Genomic DNA, 22,863 nt, shown 5'->3' on the forward strand with positions numbered 1-22,863 from the left:
TTCATTCTCACACACAGTGCACAAAGCAGGACTCAATCCTCTGTGGAAACTAATTGAGCTGTTTACAGATTCTGGCAGCCACAATGAGCCATTTGGTGTGAGAGCCCAGACCTGCCCCTGCCCCAGAGGAATGGGGTCATCTGCAAGGAGCTTGGAACACTGACCTATCAGCTCTTCACTCCCAAACTTTCAGTAACTCTATTGTCAATGCCTGTGAGTGTAATTTAAACCATGACAACAGCCATACTAGGCTGGACCAAGAGTCCTCCTAGTTCTGTGTTTTGACCTCTGACAGTAGCCAATACCAGGTGCCCCAAGAGTTACTCAACAAGGAATCACTGGAGTTGAACCCAGGATCTCCTGTTTACCAAACTGGTGCTTTAACCAGCTAAGCCATAGTACCTTTTTGTGGCTAAAATACAGTGTCTGCTCACACCTGACTCCCTGCCATCCCCACCGGGGCCTGATAAGCTTTGCATGGGTTTGGATTCTGCAAAGCAGAGGAGCAGGTGAGGTTTTCCTTGCAAGTTGTGTGTGTGTGAATCTTTGGCCAGGTCTGCACTACAAAGTTATTTCAGCATCATTATATTGCTCCGATGTGTGAAAAACACACAACGCTCCCTCGGTTGGCAGCTTGTGGCTGGTGTACACGCTGCAATGCCGCGTCTGGCGACAAAACTGCCCTGTTTTGCTGACAAAATAAAACCATCTCGACAAGAGGACTAGAGCTTTTTGCAACAAACTTAAAGTGACAAATTGTCACTGTAAATGCTGCTGGTTATTATATCGCCATAACGATCCTCCACCAGTATCCCATAATGCCCGCCATGAACTCACCTGCCCTGCATTCCTGCTGCAGAGGCTGGACCCCTCCCCTTTCATAGCTCCAGAAAGTTCTAACAGCTGAGCTGCTATCTGCACTGGGATTAGGTTGATAGAACTGCATTGCCAGCCTAAGTAATGTAATTAGACCAACCTAATTTTGTAGTGTAAACCTGTCCAAAGAATCACACACACACCTTGGGAGCAAAACTTCACCTTCTCCTCTGCTTTACAGAAGCCAAACACTAGCAAACACTGGGCTTTGTCAGGGCCCAGTGGGGCTTGTCAGAGAGTCAGGTGTGGGCAAACACAATGCTTTTAAGTAACAGCAGGCACCATGGCTTAATTGGTTAAAATATGTGTTTTGTAAACAGGAGATCCTGGGTTCAACTCCTAGTGGTGGCTTTTAGGGCACCTGGTATTGGCTACGGTCAGAAGACAAGATTCAGAGCTAGATGGACCTATGGTTTAAACTACACTCACAGGCACTGATAATAGAGTTACTGAAAGTTTGGGTGTTAAGAGCTGATAGGTCAGTGGTCCAGTCCCCTGAATGTATTTTTACCATTTCCACTTGCTAAACTCCCTCCAAACCTCTATAAAATGACAGTGCAGACATATGGGCTTGAGCCCAACCTCTGAGACCCCACGAGGGGTGAGGGTCTTTGAACCCAGACTTCAGTGTGAACACAAATATCTGCACCACTGTTTTTAGCCTCTGAGCTTTAGCTCCATGAGCCCAAGTCAGATGAACCAGGCCAGCCCTGCTGCCATCTTTATCCCAGGAGAGATGGACTCTGAGGGCCCGTCTCCATTGCAATGGAAGCCCAGGTGTGGCACACTGTTCTCAAAGCAGCACCTGGAAGCCCCATATTCACCACTCTCATATAATGGTAACATGGTTAGTACAAAGTCTGCCTGGTGAGGTATCATTTCAAAAGTCTTGATCTGTTGAACATTAATATCGTGTTGGATTGTGTGTGCTCGCATTGGTTGGGAAGTTATGAAGTTTTGCTCTGTGTGCGTTACTGAGATATGTTATGAGGTTGGGAAATGCCCCCCACCAGCCTTTCAGGTGCGACAAGGGAGGAGCCAGACTCGCTGCTGGCCCATTGAAGGTATCCACACTCCCAAGGACTATCCCAGGAACCCTGTACAATGCAGGCTTCTCTGAGATAGCACAGAGACAACGGACACTGCTTGACTCACTTTGTAGCAAAGGAACTTCCTAGCAAGTTGGAAGAAACTATGAAAGAGGGGAAGAGACACCATGACTTGGCCTCTCTCCCCCACAACTCAGCAGCTGGAAACACACCTGGAGGACCAAGACTGAACTGAACTGATTCAGAAATCAGAAGAGAATAATAACAATAATACTTTCAAATCAAAGTCTCCAAACAAACTAGTACTGGTTTTTCAGCAGAAAATTTTCAGTTTGGGGAATTTAGTTTTCTCAGTCAGACCTTGCCAAGGGAAGCAGGGAGAAAATGTTTGAGTTGCCTCCTTCAGAACAGCTTGGCCTAGACACTAGCTCTGGTTCACTGCTCTGGCCTTGCTCGGGTTGAGGGTATTTTGATAATTTGGGTAGGTCCCAGAGTGTTTGGGGGAGATGATGAGGATGTTACCTTTTGAGATAAAAAGTAAGAAATATACTACTAGAGAATTTTTTTTTTAAGAAAATAGGGATTTAGACATTTTATTTAAAGCAAGGGAGTTCTGAGTAGATTTTTGTTTGCAAGAAGCAACATTGTTTGATCCGTCATTGTACCAAAGGGAGAAGATGTTTGTCTACAAAGGAGGAGTGAAGACTAAAAGCATCCAATAAGGATGGGATTTGAACCCACACATACAGAGCACAATGGATTAGTAACCCATCACCTTAACCACTTGGCCACCTCATCTGAGCTGTCAAAAAAGAGACAGGAGGAGAAATCTAAGGCCAGCAGAGATAGGGACAATAAGGAGTTTTTAAATACTAAGCGGAAGCAGGGGCTGAATGAGCTCCCTCTCTCACATCTAGTGAGGAGCTGGGGGAAAGACTACAGGAACAGACCACGTTTGCACAGATACACTTACTCTCCCTAGGTATGCAGCATGATGGGACCGCTTTCCCGAAATGACCAGTTTTGGCTGGTGGTGGGTTACAAATCACTTTAGGATTGAAATGTTATTATCCTTCCTGTATGAGTGAAGGGCAGCAGAACATACCTAGTCGGTCCTGATGGAGGGGTGGGTGGGTGAGGAATAGCTTTTATTGGACTTTGTAGAAGTGATTGAGGACATCACCCTAAACCAGTGGGCCCCAAACATTTCACACTGTGCCCTCTTATCCATGGCTGTGGACCCTTGGAAGCCACGGTCAAGAACCGAGGCTGGGAGTGGGGCTGTGGCTTGCTGGGGAGAGGGGTGCAGATGGGTAAGGGGGTCAAGGCCAAGCGGGAAGCCAGAGCCGCAGGCTAAGGGTGGGGTTGGGGAAGAGCTGGGACAGAGTGAGGCTGAATGGTGCTACCTTCATGGGGGCTGGCTCAGGCCCTGCGGTGCCCCATGAATGTTCCTCTGTGCCCCCTAGGAGTCATGCCCCACATTTCGAGAACCACTGAACACTACACACTAAGCATGGGCTAGTGATGCCAAAGCCCAGGGAAAGGGAGAACAAGTGCGGGGGCCCCCAGCACTGGAACCATGTGAAGGGGCTGCAGAAGAGGGGCAATGGCTGGTGGCATGGGGAGTTAAGGGCAAAGGGGGCACAGGAGGGGGCAGGAGTTTGGGGTGAAGGAGGTGAAAGGCTTGGGAGTGCAGGAGCTAGCAGTAAAGGGGGAGTGGGGATCATTCAGGGGTAATGGGGAAGTGCCAAAGTACAAGTTTTGCCCAGGGCACCATTTTCCCTAATGCTGGTCTGAGCAAACAATTGGAAATGACCCTTCAGTGAGACCAGAACCATAGTGTAGAAAAGCCCCTTTGTTAAGTGGTTGTGGCTGAGTGCTTAGGGAGATGGGTTTAAAAACAACAGGCATCTCTCTGTGGAGGTTTGATTCTTGCCTGCTAGGCAAGGTTGGTGTGTGGTGTCTGTATGACTGTATTTTCAGTGTCTGATTACCCATGGTGTCCCAGAGAGCCAAGTCTAGACATATTCAGAGGCTCTTTGCCAGGGTTTCTCAAACTTCCTTTCACTACAACCCCCTTCTGCTGAAAAACACCTTACTACATGGCCCTGGAAAGAGGGACCAAGCCCCTCCACACTGAGCAGAGGCAGAGGAGGCAAAGTCTGAGCCCTGCCCCAGTTGGGGGAGGGCGAAAAGCAGAGCTTGAGGGATTCAGCCCTGGGTGGTGGGACTCAGACTTTTGGCTTCAGCCTCAGGCACCAACAAGTCTAATGCCAGCCCTGGAAACCCCATTAAAACAGGGTCACATCCCACTTTGGGGTCCTGAAATAGTTTGAGAATCACTGCTCTATGCTGAGGGGAGGGAGTTTTCCTGTAGGTGTAGTTGATTCACTTCCCCAAGAGGTGGCAGCTATGTCAGTGGGAGAAGCTATATCGGTGGGTGTGCAAGCTGTGGTGTTTACCACATTTAAGAAGTTTAATCAAGCCCCATTTTTAAAACCATCTGTGGTCTGGGAATGGCAAAGGACATCGATGAAGCAGGCTTTGTCCTTCAAAGTCCTGGAGATCATGATTCCATTCACCTGTCATCATGGGGGTATAGCTCAGTGGTAGAGTGCTTGATTACAGCTCGGGTGGTCCTCAGTTCAAACCCCAATGTTCTCTTAAAAATTTCTTTCTTTTTTTTAAAAAAAGGAAAACATTTTCATTTCCATTCTCCATTATGTTCAGGAGCTCCACTATATGGGGGGGCTTGATATGAATGTAAACATTCAACATTTCGCTATCCAAATGCATAAAAATCTAGCAAACCTGTCCATCAGCTGAAATCAGTTTCAACCCACTAAGGCTACGTCTAGACTATCCGCGCGGGTTAAAATCGATTGCTCGGGGATCGATATATCGCGTCTCATCTAGACGCGATATATCGATCCCCGAGCACGCTTATATCGATTCCGGAACTCCACCAACCCCACCGGAGTTGCGGAATCGACAGGGGGAGCAGCGGACATCAATCCTGCATGGTGAGGATGGGTGAGTAATCCAATCTTAGATATTCGACTTCAGCTACGTTATTCACGTAGCTGAAGTTGCGTATCTAAGATCGATTTCTCCCCGTAGTGTAGACCAGCCCTATGTGTCTAGTTTATGTTTTCATCAATTAAACAAAGGTATCATATGAATGTGCATTTGCAGATCCCTCTTCTCTAGGAGCTATGTTGTGCAGAAGAACAAGAACCACATCCAGTTGGGGTTCAGGATTCTGATGAGCAAAGAGCCAAAAAATGTTCTGAGGGCTGGAGAAAAATGCCTTCTAGTGAGCTATTGAAAGAGCTCAACCTGTTTAGCTTATCAAAAGAAGATTGAAAGGTGACTTCATTGAAGTGTTGAAGGGCCTTAATGGAGAGAAAAGATTGGGTATAAAAGGGCTCTTTAATCTAGCAGAGAAAGGCATAACAAGACCCAATTGCTGGAAGGTGAAAAGAGACAAATTCATATTACAAATAAGACACAAATATGCAACAGCGAGGATGATTCACCACAGGAACAAGCTACCAAGGAAAGTGGTGGATTTGCCATCTCCTGATGTCATTTAATGAAAACTAGATGCCTTTGTGGAATGTGTTTGCCCCAAAAGTAGCTATTGTGTCATACAGGAGGCCTGCGATATGCAGGGGGTCAGATTAGATGCTCTAATGGTCTCTTCTGGCCATAAAGTTGACTAATTTCTGAAAAACTGAGTGTAGCGCTGGGAGCAGCATCTGATGTGTTACTGTCTAGCCGGCTTGCTTCCTAGAACAAATGCTCCTTGAGTGGGGTGATCCACAGGGAGTAGCTCAAACCTCCAAAGTGCCTGGCCAGGGGCAGGACATTAGCAAAGCAAGGGAGGGGTGTGGCAGTGACATCGCAAAGGCATTTTGCAGGAGCTAAGACTATTGGTCAAAGGTGGTGGGGAGGTGGTGACCTCACAGAAAGATGCAACATCAGCCAGGCAGGACAGGGGCGAAGGGCCAGGGAAACCTCAGAGACCCCTGTGGCTTTGCTTCAGCAAGTCTCCTTCTCCAGGTCTCTCTTTGAGGACTGAGAAAGTATTTGGGTTCACGGACGTGAGCGCCAGGAGGAACCTCTTTTGAGTTTTCTCCTTCCCTTTTCCTGATTTTACTAGAAAACTGCAGTCCCTGATTAGAAGGTAAGAGCCTCCTCGAGGTTTGAAACCTGTTCAGTCTGATCCATCTGTTGACAGTTGAAATCTAGGCATGGAAAATACAAGTTTAAGGACGCAGAATTTTATTCTGCACCTGGGATTTTGTCCCTTAGAATCACTGGGGACATTAGGGTTTTTCCTTTGTGTTTCACCTTTTCCTCCATCCATCCCTCCCTCCTTTCTCTTTGTCTCTTTCTTCTTTTGTCCTTTCACCTGTTCCCCTCCCAACACCAGGAGCGGTGTGTGTGTCTGTGTGTGTGTTGCGGGGGAGTGTTCGGCAATACACACTGCGGGAGGTCCACCCAGAAATGTGGAGCTGAAATAGTGCTCGGGCAGTGATCCCCACCGGTGACTTGGGCCATCCTTTGGGCTCTCTGGTGAAAACCCTCAGCCTCCTGTCGTCAGTCTCTACCCTGATTGGCTGAGCAGGGGGTTATTGACAGGGAGGAGACTCAGGTCCTTGTTGCTCTCTTTGAAGACCAAGGAAATAAGTCAGAACCAATTATATGTTTGATGAATTCTGCTGCTTCGGTGCATTAATGGTCTCTGAGCAGTTCATGATTATCTCTAACATTGCAGTTCTCCTCAAATACTTGCTGAATAATTACTGTGCAGTGTTGGTCTGCAGCTCATTTGAGAACACTTTACTCAAGTTAGTTAAAGTTTAAAATTCAAGATCTGATGGTTAGTCTGGAAATCAGGGCTCTTGGGTCCTATTCCCAACTCTGCCACTGGCTGGCTGTGTGATCTGAGACAAGTCAATTCTCCTTTCTCAGCCTTACCTTCTCCCTCTTTCAAGTAGGGATAATAACGATCCGCTCCTACCTACCTTACAGTATGTGGAGACAGGGCCGGCTCTTGATTTCTTGCTGCCATAAGCAAAAATAATTTGTCTGCTCCACCCGCTGCCCAAGCCCTGGGTTCTCCCCTGCCCCTGCACCCCCTGCCTCCCCAGCTCTGGACCACCCCCTACCCCCATCCCCACTCCCACCCCCCTGCCACTCCAGGCCTGGGCTCTACCACCTGATTCTCACCCCCCTGCCGTCCCAGCCCTGGGCTCTCCTCCCTACACCCGCACCTCCTGCCAAGCCAGTCCTGGGCTCTCGCACACATGCACCCCATGCTTCCCCAGCTCTGGGCTCTCCCCTTCACAACCCACCAGTGCTCCCCCACCCACACACCCCCTGCCGCCCCAGCCTTAGGCTCTGCTCCCTCCACCTGCACCTCCTGCCGCCCCAGCCCTGGGCTCTGCTCCCCCCATCTGCACCCTCCTTCCGCCCCAGCTCTGGGTCACTGGTAACTTGCTCCTAGGGTGGGTCATTCAGCAGGAATTTTGGATGTGTACAGAACACACATAGGATTGATTCCCACATGGTTACAGAGCTGCAGTAAAGTGGAACAATTTTCAGCTTGTGTGATTGGAAGATATCTGGATGCATATTGTAAGACTGTCCTCCATAAATGAGGAAAAGTTAAGGTGCCTTTATTATTATTTTTTTGTTCCACTCTTCGTTTCTATGGGGAATTTGCCAATGCAATATCACGGTCTTCCTTTTAAACAAACAAAAAGACAATGGCTGTTGAAAATAGCAATTCCAGTCCTAAAAACCTCTGGGAAGCATTTCTTCCTCAATTTTATCCTACTTTTTCTACAGGAAATTACAGTGGATCAGTATATTTGATTTGGGAGAAATGAAGTACCAGCTGCCCAAACTGAGCTTGAGCACTCCTGAACTTTGAGGTGTTCAAATCTGGAAGGAAGGTGCTAGATTCCCTTTCTGAATATTAGCTCAATCTGGAAAGGAAAAGTCAATTTCTGCTTCCATGGCTCAGAAGTGGAAATCCTCCTGCGTGCCTGGTACTGTATCTAAAGCTGCCCAGGTCCAGTAGAGCCTCCCCTCTCTTACTTTTCATTTTAAATTCTAGTGGGACCCACATACCTCCCTTGCTAGGCTTCAGATAGAGAGGGGCACTGTCCATTTAGTCCCCCCAATTCCTTCTTTGGGGGCTGCAAGGTGAGGTCACACCAGTGTCCCTAAGTCAGTCTGGGGATGTCTTCTGAAGGGAGTATCTGGAACAAAGCCTTCTACTTATTGGGCACATTTGTTCCCCATTCACAGTGCCACACCGCTCTAGCAGTGAGCTCTCCATTCACAGCAAGCTGCAGCATGAGGTTTCACCTACCATACTCCCTTCTCCTCCCTTCCCTGTTGATAGCAGCCAAGGGAATGCTGGGAAATGTAGTTCTTTCCCTGCTCCAGGGCTGGCTCTATAGGCAGGGAGCTAACCAAGGAACTATAGTTCCCAAGGCTCCCTGTTGGTTCTCAGCTCCCAGGCTTCAGAGTAGCAGCTGTGTTAGTCTGTATCCGCAAAGAACAGGAGTACTTGTGGCACCTTAGAGCCTAACAAATTTATTTCAGCATGAGCTTTCCTGAGCTACAGCTCACTTCTTCGGATGCATAGAATGGAACACACAGACAGGAGACATTTATACATACAGAGAACATGAAAAGGTGGAAGTATGCATACCAACAGGAAGAGTCTAATCAATTGAGATGAGCTATCATCAGCAGGAGAGAAAAAAACCTTTTGAAGTGATAATTAAGATGACCCATAGAAGGTGTGAGGAGAACTTAACATAGGGAAATAGATTCAATTAGTGTAATAACCCAACCATTCCCAGTCTCTGTTTAAGCCTGAGTTAATTGTATTTAATTTGCATATTAATTCAAGTTCAGCAGTCTCTCTTTGGAGTCTGTTTTTGAAGTTTTTTTGTTGCAAAATTGCCACCTTCAATTCTATCACTGAGTGGTTAGAGAGATTGAAGTGCTGTCCCACTGGTTTTTGAATGTTATGATTCCTGATGTCAGATTTGTGTCCATTTATTTCTTTTGCGTAGAGACTGTCTGGTTTGGCCAATGTACATGGCAGAGGGGCATTACTGGCACATGATGGCATATATCACGTTGGTAGATGTGCAGGTGAACGAGCCCCTGATGGCATGGCTGATGTGATTAGATCCTATGATGGTGTCACTTGAATAGATATGTGAACAGAGCTGGCATTGGGCTTTGTTGCAAGGTTAGGTTTCTGAGTTAGTGTTAATGTTGTATGGTGTACGGTTGCTGGTGAGTATTTGCTACAGGTTGGGAGGCTGTCTATAAGCGAGGACTGGCCTGTCTCCCAAGGTCTGTGAGAGTGAGAGATCATCTTTCAGGATAGGTTGTAGATCTTTGATGATGTGCTGGAGAGGTTTCAGTTAGGGGCTGTAGGTGATGGCTAGCGGCGTTCTGTTATTTTCTTTGTTGGGCCTGTCCTGTAGTAGGTGGCTTCTGGGTACTCTTCTGGCTCTTTCAATCTGTTTTTTCACTTCAGCAGGTGGGTATTATAGTTTTAAGAATTCTTGATAGAGATCTTGTAGGTGTTTCTCTCTGTCTGAGGGATTGGAGCAAATGCAGTTGTATCTTAGAGCTTGGCAGTAGACAATGGATCGTGTGGTGTGGTCTGGATGGAAGCTGGAGGCATGTAGGTAAGTATAGCGGTCAGTGGGTTTCCGGTATAGGGTGGTGTTTATGTGACCATCGCTTATTAGCACAGTAGGGTCTAGGAAATGGACCGCTTGTGTGGATTGGTCGAGGCTGAGGTTGATGATGGGATGGAAATTGTTAAAATCACGGTGCAATTCCTCGAGGGCTTCTTTTCCATGAGTCCAGATAATGAAGATGTCATCAGTGTAGCACAAGTAGAGTAGGGGCATTAGGGAACGAGAGCTAAAGAAGCGTTGTTCTAAGTCAGCCATAAAGATGTTGGCATACTGTGAGGCCATGCGGGTACCCATAGCAGTGCTGTTGACTTGAAGGTATATATTGTCCCCAAATGTGAAATAGTTGTGGGTGAGGACAAAGTCACAAAGTTCAGCCACTAGGTTAGCTGTGATATTATCAGGGATACTGTTCCTGACGGCTTGTAATCCATCTTTGTCTGGAATGTTGGTGTGGAGGGCTTCCACATCCATAGTGGCCAGGATGGTGTTTTCTGGAAGATCACCGATGGATTGTAGTTTCCTCAGGAAGTCAGTGGTGTCTTGAAGATAGCTGGGAGTGCTGGTAGCATAGGGCCTGAGGAGAGAGTCCACATAGCCAGACAATCCTGCTGTTAAGGTGCCAAGGCTTGAGATGATGGGGCATCCAGGATTTCCAGGTTTATGGATCTTGGGTAGCAAATAGAATACACCTGGTCGGAGTTCTAGGCATGTGTCTGTACAGATCTGTTCCTGTGCTTTTTCAGGGAGTTTTTTGAGCAGATTGTGTGGTTTCTTTTGGTAATCATCAGTGGGATCAGAGGGTAATGGCCTGTAGAATGTGGAGTTAGAGAGCTGCCTAGCAGCCTCTTGTTCATATTCCGACCTATTCATGGTGACGACAGCACCTCCTTTGTCAGCCTTTTTATTATGATGTCGGAGTTGTTCTTGAGGCTGTTGATGGCATTGTGTTCAGTACGGCTTAGGTTATGGAGCAAGTGATGCTGCTTTTCCACAATTTCAGCCTGTGCACGTTGACAGAAGCAATCTATGTAGAAGTCCAGTCTGTTGTTTCCACACTCATGCAGAATCCTCTTTATGATAACATTGGTAGGAAGGATTCTGTGGGTTAGGATGTTGTTCAGAGGTGTGTTGGAAGTATTCTTTGAGTCGGAGATGACGAAAGTAGGATTCTAGGTCACCGCTCCCAGGCTGGATCCCTCTTAGCTGCTGCCTCTGCAAATGGGCTGCCCCAAGTACCTGCTTGCTTTGCTGGTGCCTAGAGCCACCCCTGGGACCGACACACGTTTGTTTTCATCCTCTGAGTCAGGAAACCCACAAAAGCCTCTTCTTTTGTATTGGGGCAGGCAAAAATAAGGTGACACTAAATTATTCTGATTGCTAAAAGCAGGTTTAAGGAGTTGTGTATTTTTGAAAAAAAAAATAAAAAAAAATAATATCCTTCTAACTAGCAGCATGAGATAAAAAAAGAACACAGACAAACCTTGTCAGTAAGGGATAATGTCCTAAATGGGAAACCAGCAGCGGTTTGTAGCTAGGGGAGCGTACAGTCTGAATGTGTATGACCTGACCCCAGCCCCCACCCCCACATAGCAGTAGGACTTGGCACTCTCTCTGTGCATTGGTGTGGTGGCTGAGTGGTTAACCAAGCAGTGACAATTCAATGAGGCTCCCTGCGTCGGTTTCACTCCTCAGGAGATTCTGCACAATAAAAATTCTGTGCACAATAGTTTAAAATTCTGCAAATTTTATTTGCCAATAAATAAATGTGGAGGCTCCAGCATGGCAGTGGGGAGCACAGGCTCCTGGATGCCCAGAAGTGAGATATCACCCTGCTGCCCCCTCTCCCTTCCAGGGAAACGGACTCTGTGGTGAGGCTGCATCTCTCTGCTGCCTACTCCCGGAGCTCCCAAAAGACTCCCCAGAACTGCTCACGAGGGGTGCATAACCACTCTTGTGGCTTCCCTTTGCTTCCCCATCAGAAAGCCTGAGCAGCTGGCCCCGGGTGATTTGAAAGGGCCCGGAGGTTCCTGCCACCACTACCAGCAGCACAGTGGGGCTAAAGCAGATTCCTGCCCATCCTCGCTTCACACGGCGCACCACTCCCAGAAGCATCTGGCACGTCCCTGCGGCCCCTGTGGGGTGTGTCTCTTGCACGCTGCCCCCACCCCAGTTGCCAACTCTGCCATTGGAACTGTGGCAATGGGAGCGGCAGGGGTGGTACTTGCGGGCAGTGGTGCCAGGGGACTCTCCCAGCCTCCTCCATGTAGGAATTGTGCCAGATGGGGGTGTGAGTCACTTTCAGGAGCTGCCTGAGACAGGTGCCACATCCCAACCCCCAGCTCCAGCCCAGAACCTGCACCTCATGCACCGAAAATCCCTCCCAGAGCCTGCCACTGCCCCCCTTGCACCCCAACCCCCTGCCTCAGCCAAGATTCCGCACACCACCCACACCCAAACTCCATCCCGGAGCCTGCCACCGCCCCCCCTGCTTTGTTGGCGGCTTTGTTCCAGCAGCTGGGGAAACACCACAACATTAAAGAAACCAACGGTACCAAGTCCTGCAGCATCACCTGTGGGGTTTCCACAAGAGCATCCATGCTGAGGAGCCAGTCAGCGTGTGACTGTATGACCGGATCAAACGACAGCTGGCCGAGTTCCAGGAGATGAGGCTGCAGCTGGCCGATATGAGCGGGAGCATTGAGTGAAGGGAGAGGCAGCTCCCCTAACATTTTTGTGGCCTGCAGGGAATGGAGACAAAGCAGGAGGATGCGGGGACTCAGGGCAGGACCTGTGGATCAGATAGTGCAGGACCACAGTCGATGGAGGAGGAGAGAGAGTCCCGCAAGAGGAAGCTGCTAGTGGGAAGCAATAAGTGCAGGGTGAAAACCAGCCAACTGAGAGTCACAGGGGTCTAGAAAATGAAATGGCAGCAGGTCCCATGGTGTAATGGGCAGCACTCAGGAATTTGGATCCTGGGTTTAAATCTCAGTGGGACCTCCTGGAGCAATGCTGGTTTCCTGCAAAGCCATGGAGCTCAATGTGTTTGGCTCCCCTCTCTCAGGGTGAACTGGAGTGAGTTTTTTCCCTCTTGCTGGGTGACTGATGCCCACTGGAGATAGGTCTTGGTCCGTCCAGTTCAATGGGCTGGCTGCTATAGGTTGGGGTCCTTGAACTTAACACTCTGGCTGGAGAGCCCTGTGGGCTGACCATATGGTTGTTTCTCACTGCTTCACCTGATGTCCACAACTTTGGTCCCTGCAGCTGCCACACTCTTCCTCTTGCCCACATGGCATTCAAAGGAAGGAGTGCCAGGGCCAGGCTTCATAGTCAGGGCTAGGCAGGAAGGAGGAAGAGTCCCAGGCTGGAGCCCAAAACACCTTTCCTGCTCTGGGCACCTAGAGCAGAGGCGGCTGGGGCTGAAAGCTCCAAGGGAAGGTTCATAAGCCACAGAGCAACCGAGGGCAGGGCAAGAGGAGGAGATAACCATGCCTATGCGTGGCCAGCAGACAGCCACAAAGACACCCGGCCAGCCTGCTCCATGCCATGCCAAACCCCCACTGAAGGGCACCCACAGACCAGCATTCGTTCTGCGGCCGGCATCACAAGGTGGTTGGAAAGCAGGTGGGGCCTCTGACCGTTCCTACTCAAAGGGCTCCTTTTGGCGGTGGGGCAGGAGATATTTCCCCCAAGAGGCTCTTCCCCAGCTGCTGAGAAGCACAGAAGTACCAGGTGTTTGCTCTTGCGGTGAAAGGGGTTAATACGTTTAGGCAGCCTGGCTAGCTCAGCTGGCAGCACCTCTAGCTCTTACTCTGAAGGTTGAAATTACAATTCCCTGTCTGGGTGCTTGGGGCTCCTCTTCAACAATACAACACACAATCTGCCTAAGCCCCCACCCAGTAACCTGGCTAAACTAGCCCTGGCCACTGGGTGCCTCTAAGAGACGATATTTTCCCCACTCACAACCACTGAGTGTAGAAAAGAAACTTTAAGAAAAAGGAGGAAATTCACCTTGTAATAACACCACAATCAGGATTCATAACACAACACTATTAGCAAAACACCCACCCACAGTGCGCTGGGCAATGGCCTTTGCCTCGGGCTCTTAAATCCAGACACCAAAAGCTCTGTGGATGTGCCCCTCCCTTCACTGCACCTCACCCACAGCTGCTGTCCTGGGTCAGTGAAAACCCACAGTTCACCTCTCACGTCCCGGGGGGAAAGCCCCTTTCTTCCTCCACCCTCCGCTGTCTGGCCACATTGTCGGTCACTTGCCGTTCCCCTCTGTCACCGTTCTGCTGGACCCTCTCTGCTCTGGGACATATTGTGGTCCCACCAGGAGTGGAACAGGCTCCCTAAAAGTAGTGACCACCAGAGCCCGAACAATAGCCCCATCCCGTCCACTCGAGGCCACGCCCCTGCACCAAGCCCTTCTCCCCAAGGCCCTGCTCCCATGCTGCCTCTTCCCCCCAAGACCCTACCTCCCGCTTACTGCTATCCGCCCCCTTCCGTCTCACTCCCCCTTACGGTCATTACAAAGTGGCATGGCAGAGCCTTCCCATTTTTAAAAGTCCTGGGGTGTTGTTCCCCCCTGTTCAAGCACCCCTGGGGCCCTGCACTTCACACAGCTCTCCCTGATTTCAGCTGTTAGTGTGGGAGCCTCACTGCTAGCGCAGACTCAGCAGTTTCTTGCATGAGAGACACTGTCCAAAAACAGGACTAATGCTTAGAGCTGGTGATCAGTGATTTCAGATCTGTTGGTCTGCAGCAAGACTCTACAGTGAGTCTTAATCAGCTCTGTTATTACACAGGGACGAACAAAAGTGTCAAATGGTGCCTGGAAGCCTTAAGAAGAATCCACCCCACCAAGTACAACACTTGTCGCTACCTGCTGTCAACTCCACTGAGAATGTTTTGGGGTCACTCCTTGCCTTTGTCAACCTACAGAGAATAGCCATTAACAGGTGCTCCAGTGGCGCAATTGGTTAGCGCGCAGTACTTATAGGGCAGTGCTGAGAGGAGCTATGCTGAGGTTGTGAGTTCAAACCTCACCTGGAGCACTGGTGTTCATTAACCAAATGGCATTACCCCCTCATTTGGCCCTGTGGAATGTAGAATTCCAGCCCAGGGGACACTGAGGCAGGGAAGAAGTTAAAAATGCCCCCTTCACTTATTAGCTCCTCTCCAGAGTGCAGGTCAGAATCTCCAATCCTTTCTCCCCCACCAGCCCCTGTGCCAGGATCCCTCCAGAAGAGCCTGGAGTCCTGCCCATGGCGTCTGTACTACTGACAAACACTAAGTGACAGGGACAAAACACTCAAATCCTGCCTGGTGCAGGGAGCCACGTTTGCGCTTCAAATTCTGTCGTTCATACATTTCCAGGCCGGGGAATATCCCACAACAGCATTTAATGGGAAGCTGCCTGCAGAACAGTTACACTGCACAGAGCTGCTATGGAGGAAGGGTGGGAATTGGTAACATTTTGAGGATTGTTTGGGAAATGAGCCTTTTTTTTTTTGTGAGGTTAATAACTATCTCCTCAACTTTATTTACTCAACTTAAAAATGGGTGTCACTTGATTTTTGCATCTCCCTGTGAAAATACAACTGGCACGTGTGGCTTTCTACAGGGGGTCATGATGTTAAAGTTGGGGAATTCAGTCTCTGTACTTCTGGAGGAGTGTTGCTTTTTTAAACTGCCTCACTGCCAGGCACACCGGGCTGTTAGCTGCACCCACTGTCCTTGCCAGGGACCCTTGCTGAACCCTGGGCGGCTGCACTGCCGTGCTGGGGTTACTCTGCAGGAGGAGAAGCTGCTGGGGAGCAATGTAGAGCAGGCGCAGGAAGGAGACGGGGTCACTATTCACATTCTGAACTGCACAATTTTCCAAATTTGGGAATAGATTCATAGATTCATCCTCCAGCAAGTGACCCCCGTGCCCCATGCTACAGAGGAAGGCGAATGTCTGAGAACAATTCTAAGGGGAAGGTGAATGCAGAGCTATGACACTGGAGATGCCCAGACCTCCAATGGGGGCAGCATGGCAATTAATAATGGGAAGATCATTTGCAAAATTAGTCGTCACTGACAAGATTTGTCTCTGTTCCTATTTCACGCTGTGGTGTTAGAGGAATCAGTACAGAGTTTTACTATATTAATTAAACACTTAATTTTATGTAACCAAGCCAAAAACTTAGTGTCACTTATTTTTTCTCTGTCCTAGTAAGAATGAATTGAATTTTATGACTTTCTGGAAAGTGCAGCAAGATTAAATGTGGGGAATTCAGTCTCTGTGTTTGTGATCTGATGTTTTCCTCTCACAGGTCAGTGCCTGCCTTGAAATACCAAGAGGAATCTAAGGGCTGGTGTACACTGGGCACTTAACTGGCAGAGCGACGTCTCTCAGGGTGTGATCTCCCTCGCAACCCATAGAGTTAAGGTGACCTAAGCCCTGGTTAGATAGTGCTAAAGAAAAGAAAGAACTGTTCTGTCAACGTAGCTATTACAGGGATGGGAAAACCCCTCCAGTCACTGTCTGCTCCAGAGAGCTATAGCAGCGCCACAGCAGTGTTTTAAGTGTAGATAGAGTGAAACTAGATCTGGCGCCAGTTCACACTGTGGATGCTCAGGCACTAAGGGTGCAATAATAACAACAACAACACTGCAGTTGTCAGAATTTGAACCTGTGCCAGGAAACCACAATGGATTTGTGATCTATCACCTTAACCACTTGGCCACAACTACTTAACATACATTTGTTTCACTACATGATGATTCTGTTCTCACTGAATTGTCATTCCCATTGTTTGCTCAGACCAGCTTCCCCAGCACACTCATGGCTGCGCATCAGTGTACGTGTGTCCTTGGCCGAACAGCGAGAATTCCTGCCCATTTCCCTTCCGGCTGGAGCAGGATGAGAGTGTGTTTGTGTGAACGACATTGCTGTAGAATGTTGTTCATTCCCCACTCTGACAATTCAGACAGTCCCTTTCCTAGTCAAATCTCCAGCACATCGTTCCAATAGCCGGGGCAGGATTTCTCTGGGGCACTGAAATATTTCCGGGAGCTGGTGCATGAGCTCAGCCTTGCATTTCACCCTCGATGTTTCATGGATGAACAACAGCAGCAGAAAGAAAGAGCCGAGCCAATATCTCCCTGGCAGGGATGCAGGTGCCACAACCCCTCTGTCTGCCCATCACCATGGCAGGAGAGAAGTGTTCACTGGAATCGAATGCCCTGGCTCAGACCAGAGACATAGGGAGGTTTTGCTGCTCATGGATTTGTGCAAAGGAAATTGTGTCTCTGTATAAAATTGAGGAGAGAAATGAAACGTCCACATGGTGGTCGAATGCTCTAGGGAATGTGGGTGAAGGACTCGGGCTGAGAAATGATTTAACGGGGTTTGTTTCAATTATTTGCCCTGATTAAAAACTATGGCTAAAAGGTAGCTACTGTTGTTAGTACTTGTACCTGTGTAGGGACACCCCAGTGGGTGTTAAGTCCATTGCCTTCACCAAGGGCAGTTGATTATTTTATCAAGGTACAAATTTCTTGGTCAAGGCCTAGACTCCAGAGAAAACAATACACTGATGATAAGAAGAAGTACATAAAAAGATTTTGCAGCCACCATGGGCATAACTATGATGTGTCATGTTTCACTCTTTATATCTGGCACCACCTTCTTTCCCTTTCGCCTTATAGTTGACCAAGGGCAAAACTGAACATCTGTTCAGATACCAGGGAGTGTTTATGTCCATCCCTGCGAGCTACACAGAGGTTTGATGCTGCTGCTTTCAATCCTCTGCCTCTGCCGGGATAAGGAACATTTCAGGCTGTCACTGAACTAAAGGAGGAAGATCATTTTTTGACAGGGAGAGGGACGCCTCCTCTTAAAGGTGTTTGTCTGGCTGGCAGTCCTGGTTCCCAGGTCTTGCCCATGGGGCTTCAGCATTTTTGGGACCAGGTCACTCCCTTGGCCCCATTTGCTGCCTCTAGGGGCTCCCCTCCAGGGGCCCCAGCAGTGCAGCATCTGCCTGCTCGCTCCAGTGGCTGCCAGCCTCTCCCCATGGCAAGGGGGGGCAGAGCTGTGCCTCTACGCGGTGCCCCCACTCCAAGCCCCTGCAGCCAATGGGACGCTGTGGGGGTGATGCCTGGGGGCAGCAGCATGCAGAGGCCCCCCAGCCTGCCCTACCTTGGAGCCCCAGGTAAGTGCCGCACCCCTGACTCCCTCCCAGAGCCTTCACCCCCTCCCTCCACACACCCCCTCCCACCCACCCCAATCTCCCTCCCAGATCCTGCACCCCCACCCCTCCTCCTATTCCCCCTACCCTCGCCTACAGCCTGCACCCAGCACCCAAACTCCATCCCACAGCCTGCACCCTAGAACCTCTCCCCCACCCAAACTCCCTCCCAGAGACCAGCCTCTCACCCCTTCTGCACCCAAACTCCCCCCAGAGCCTGCACCCCTCCTGCACCCCAATCCCCAGCCCCAACCCAGGGCCTGAACCCTAGACCTCCTCCCCCCATCTCTCTCCCAGACCCTTAGGCAAGTGAGAGGCAGAGTTTTGGAGGGTGAGTTCTGAGTGGTATGAGTGACATTATTGGCCCACTGGGAGGATTGGCACTGGCCCTTAGGTAAATTGAGGTTGAGATCCCGCTTTAAGGGATTGGAGCAACGCTGGAGAGACTGACGGGCAGGGAGCTGGGGAGCCGTGTGTGCTCCAAGGAGAGTTGTTGTTGTGCTCTGGTGACACAGAGTAGGGGTGGGGAGTTTGTAAGCTGTGGTGTTTGTACACAGAGAAAGTTTAGTAACCCCTAGGTTCAAAGCTGTTCCTGCTCTGGGCTATACATGACACTCTTTGTTGCGAGTATAGATCAGTGGGTGAATGTTTCCCTGCAGGATAATAGGTTCCTAGTTCCAATCCAAGTGATTCCCTTGAAAAACTTTTTCGAATGAAAATGGATTTCCAGACCCATCTCCAGTATGTTCAGGAGTTCGCTGAATGGGGACAGGGGGCTTTAAATCAATTTAAACACTCAGCATTTTCCTATGCAAATGTATAAAAACCTAGCAGAGCTGTCCAGCAGCTGAAATCAGTTCCAGTCCTCGGAGTGTCTAAGAGGGACACTCTGTATGTGAGTCGTGTGCGACACTTCTGGGATGATGACAGGTGAAAAAATGCTGGATTCAATGAAAGATGAGACCATAGGAGGGGAAGGTGAACGGCAGCACCACACAGGGTCATAACACTGAGACACGGGGCTTCACTGTCACTGCCCCTGTGTTTTCCATCATTTATATCCTAAGGAACACACCCTCCCCCTCCCCCTCCCCCACACACTGTCACATCTAAGGCTAATACTTCACCAATTGCCCTTAAAATTGTTCTGTGTTACTGTCTGTATTCCTGACACCTGGATTGCAGCATTCCAACAATTTTGCTTAAAGGTACAGACAGCATTTCTTTAATCCTTTCTATTTTCACAATATAATTCATTCTACTTTCACACTCAGTCTCCTAGCAGAGCTGGGAAGGGAATCAAGTGCCCCACCCCCATTTCAACGGGCGCTCCCCAGTCCCCTCACAGAGCTGAGGTGGGGAGGTAGCACCTGGCCCCTGCTGGAATGGCCGCCCCCCAGTAACCTGGCAGAGCTGGGGAGGGAACACAGCACCCCACCTCCACAGGAACGGTCTATCCCCAGTCCCCTGGCAGAGCTGGGAAGAGAAATCAGCACCCCCCCCCGCAGGAATGACTGCTGCCCTGTCCCCTCACAGGGCTGGGGAGGGAACCCAGCGCCCAGCTCCCACAGGAACGGCTGCTCCCCACACCCCTCACAGAGATAGAGAGGGAACCCAGTGCCTCGCCCCAGCAGGAAAGGCCGCTTCCTGGTCCCCTCGCAGAGCTGGAGAGGGAAGGCAGTGCCCCACCCCCGAAGGAACGGCCGCTCCCCAGTGTTGGTGTCACTAGTCATAAATCTAAGCCTTAGTGAACCAAAGCTCCTCAATGCTGAACTCTACTTGATCTAGAAAGCTAGCAGCTGTGAAATGAAATGTGTAACAGTAAGTTATCAGTTGCAGCACAGCTAAAACCGATCTAAAGCAGTGGTGATAAGGCCTGTGCACCTTTAGCAGAAGGACAAGATAACTTACAGAAGGAAAACTTACTAACGAGCCGCCACGGCCAAGATTACTTAATGCACCTGTGCTTACATAACTGCTACGGGGGAGGAAGGAGGAGGAGGAGGGTGGGGGAAGAAAGAAGAAAGAGAAAAAAAAAACGTATAAAAAGGGAAAAGCTGCTTGTGTAGTGGTGCATGATTTGAGGCATTCGTCTCCTTGCACCGCTTTGAGATCCCAATAAACTTTGCTTGCTTCTCCACCCTGGTGTGTGTTCATTGGCGCTTCGCACTCTGGACAACAAACCACTGTTGCTTGCCTCGGGCACCCTCTGTGTCGGCAACAGAAGGCAGCGCCCCGACCCCCGCTGGAACAGCTGCTCCCCAGTCCCTCCACAGAGCTGGGGAGGGAACCCAGTGCCCGGCCCCCGCAGGAACAGCTGCTCTCCAGTCCCCTAGCAGAGCTGGAGAGGGAAGGCAGCGCCCTGCCCCTGCAGGAACGGCCGCTGCCCAGATTCCTCGCAGAGCCATGGAGGGAAGGCAGCGCCCCGCCCCCGCAGGAACGGCCGCTGCCCAGTCCCCTCGGAGAGCCGGGGAGGGAACCCAGCACCCCGCCCCCACTGGAACGGCCTCTACCCAGTCCCCTCACAGAGCTGGGGAGGGAAGGCAGCGCCACACCCCCTCTGAATCGTCCACTCCCCAGTCCGCTCGCAGAGCTGGGAAGGGAAGGCAGTGCCCCACCCCCGCAGGAACGGCCGCTGCCCAGTTCCCTCGGAGAGCCGGGGAGGGAACCCAGCGCCTCGCCCCAGCTGGATTGGCCCCTCCCCAATCCCCTTGCAGAGCCAGGGAGGGGAGGCAGCGCTCCTCCCGCACTGGAAAGGCCACTACCCAGTCCCCTCACAGTGTCGGGGAGGGAACCCAGCACCGCAACCCCACTGGAACGGCCTCTACCCAATCCCTTCACAGAGCCAAGGAGGGAAGACAGCGACCTAGCAGCACTCCTGTCTCGGAGTATGGGGTAGTCCGGTCCTGCACCCCTCTTCCTGGACTCCCAGTGACTCTCAGCCAGCCAGTAAAGCAGAAGGTTTATTCGACACAGGAATGGAGGATACAGCATAGCTTGGAGGCACAACCAGGACCACTCAATCTAGTTCTTCTGGGTGTTCAGGGTAGTTGGATCCCAGCTTGGGATACCCTGAATTCCAACCACCCAGCCCAAAACAGAAACTGAACTGCCCCTCCTCCAGCCGGCTGCTTCCTTTGTCCAGCTTCACGGGCAAAGGCGCTGACACCCTCTCCCCGTACCTGGCTCAAGTTACAGGCTTAAAAATCCTGTCCCTCACCTAATGTCCTCCCCAGCTCTCCCATCCCCCCACAAAGAGAGTCCCTACTGCATCAAATCTCTCCCCCCTTCGAGACTGAACTGAGCGGGGTAACTCTGACCAGTGACCTGGGGAAGTTCAGGGCCCCCCTTTCCGGGACATCGCGTCCGCTATCAGTTGGCACTTCCCTTCACATGGATCATGTCCATGTCATAGCCCTGCAGGAGCAGGCTCCACTTCAGGACCTTGGCGTTGGCTCCTTTCATCTAGTGCAGCCAAGTCGGGGAGAGTGGTCGGTGTACACAGTGAAGTGTCGCCCAAAGACATATGACTCCAGTTTCTTAAGGGCCCACACCATGGCCAGGCATTCCTTCTCGATGGTCACGTAGTTCTGCTATCGCGGTACCAACTTCTTGCTCAGGTACACGATGAGGTGTCTCTCCCACTTTTCATCCTCCTGCATTAACACCGCCCCCAGTCCCATGTCTGAGGCGTTGGTGAACACCATAAAGGGCTTGTCGAAATCTTGGTTTGCCAGAACTGGTCCACTAACTAGAGTCTTCTTCAGCACCTGGAGAGCCTGCTGGCACAGCTCGGTCCAGACCAGTTTGTCTGGCTTCCCCTTCTTGCACAGCTCAGTGATGGGGGCAGCTATGGCTCAAAAGTGGGGCACGAACCTTCGATAGTACCTCAAAATCCCAATAAAGACCTGGACCTGGTTTTTGGTTTGGGGAGCAGGCCAGTCTCTGATCACCTCCACCTTGGCTGGTTTCGGCTTTAGGCAGCCACTCCCCACCCGATGACCCAGATAAGATACTTCAGACATCCCCACCTTTCACTTCTCAGCCTTTACGGTTAACCCAGACTTCTGGAGTCAGTTCAGCACTTGTTTAACCTGGGACACGTGGTCCTCTCAGGGCCGGCTAAAGATGCAGATATTGTCAATATACGTCACGGCAAAATGCTCCATCCCCCTCAGTAGTTGATCCACCAGGCGCTGGAAGGTGGCTGGCACTCTCTTGAGGCTGAAAGGCAGGGTCAGAAACTCTTAGAGCCCAAGAGGGGTGATAAAGGCCGATTTCAGCCTGGCATCTGCGTCCAGCAGCACTTGCCAGTAGCCCTTTGTAAGATCCTCGGAGGTGAGGTACCGAGCGCCTCCCAGCTTCTCTAGGAGCTCATTAGGCCTGGGCATGGGGTAGGCAACAGATACAATGATGGCATTGAGCTTTCCATAGTCCACACAGAACCGGATCGACCCATCCCTTTTGGGGACCAGCACCACTGCAGAGGCCCAAGGCCTGGAAGACGGCTGGATCACCCCCAAAGCCAGCATGTCCCTGACCTCTCTTTCTAGGTCCTCGGCAGTTTTCCCGATGACCCAAAAACGGGATCATCTTATAGGAGGATGTGACCCGGTCTCCACCCAATGGACAATCAAATTAGTGCGTCCAGGCTGGTTGGAAAACAGCTGTCGGTATAGATGCAGCACCCCTGTGATCTCAGCGTGCTGGGCCGGGGTCAGCTGATCAGAGAGGGGAATTGCCTCCAGCGAGGAACCAGCTTTTGTCCCAGGAAATAGATCCATTAAAGCGTCATCTCCCTGCTCCTACCAATGTCCACACACGGCCAACACCACATTTCCCCTGTCATAATATGGCTTCATCATATTCACATGGTACACTCGACAGTGATGTGACCAGTTTGACAGCTCCACCACATAGTTTATCTCATTTAGTTGCTTGACAACCTTGAAG

General features: G+C 50.4%; 1 non-coding gene across 1 annotated transcript; it reads left to right on the forward strand.

Annotated features, from left to right (window-relative positions):
* The first annotated feature begins 14,636 nt into the window (after window positions 1-14,636).
* On the forward strand, window positions 14,637-14,730 carry TRNAI-UAU (transfer RNA isoleucine (anticodon UAU)). Its single transcript has 2 exons — window positions 14,637-14,674; window positions 14,695-14,730. It is a non-coding gene; the product is annotated as a tRNA-Ile (tRNA).
* The last annotated feature ends 8,133 nt before the right edge of the window (window positions 14,731-22,863 follow it).

Source organism: Gopherus flavomarginatus, assembly GCF_025201925.1.
Source record: "Gopherus flavomarginatus isolate rGopFla2 chromosome 13 unlocalized genomic scaffold, rGopFla2.mat.asm SUPER_13_unloc_2, whole genome shotgun sequence".
Classification (NCBI taxonomy): domain Eukaryota; kingdom Metazoa; phylum Chordata; order Testudines; family Testudinidae; genus Gopherus; species Gopherus flavomarginatus.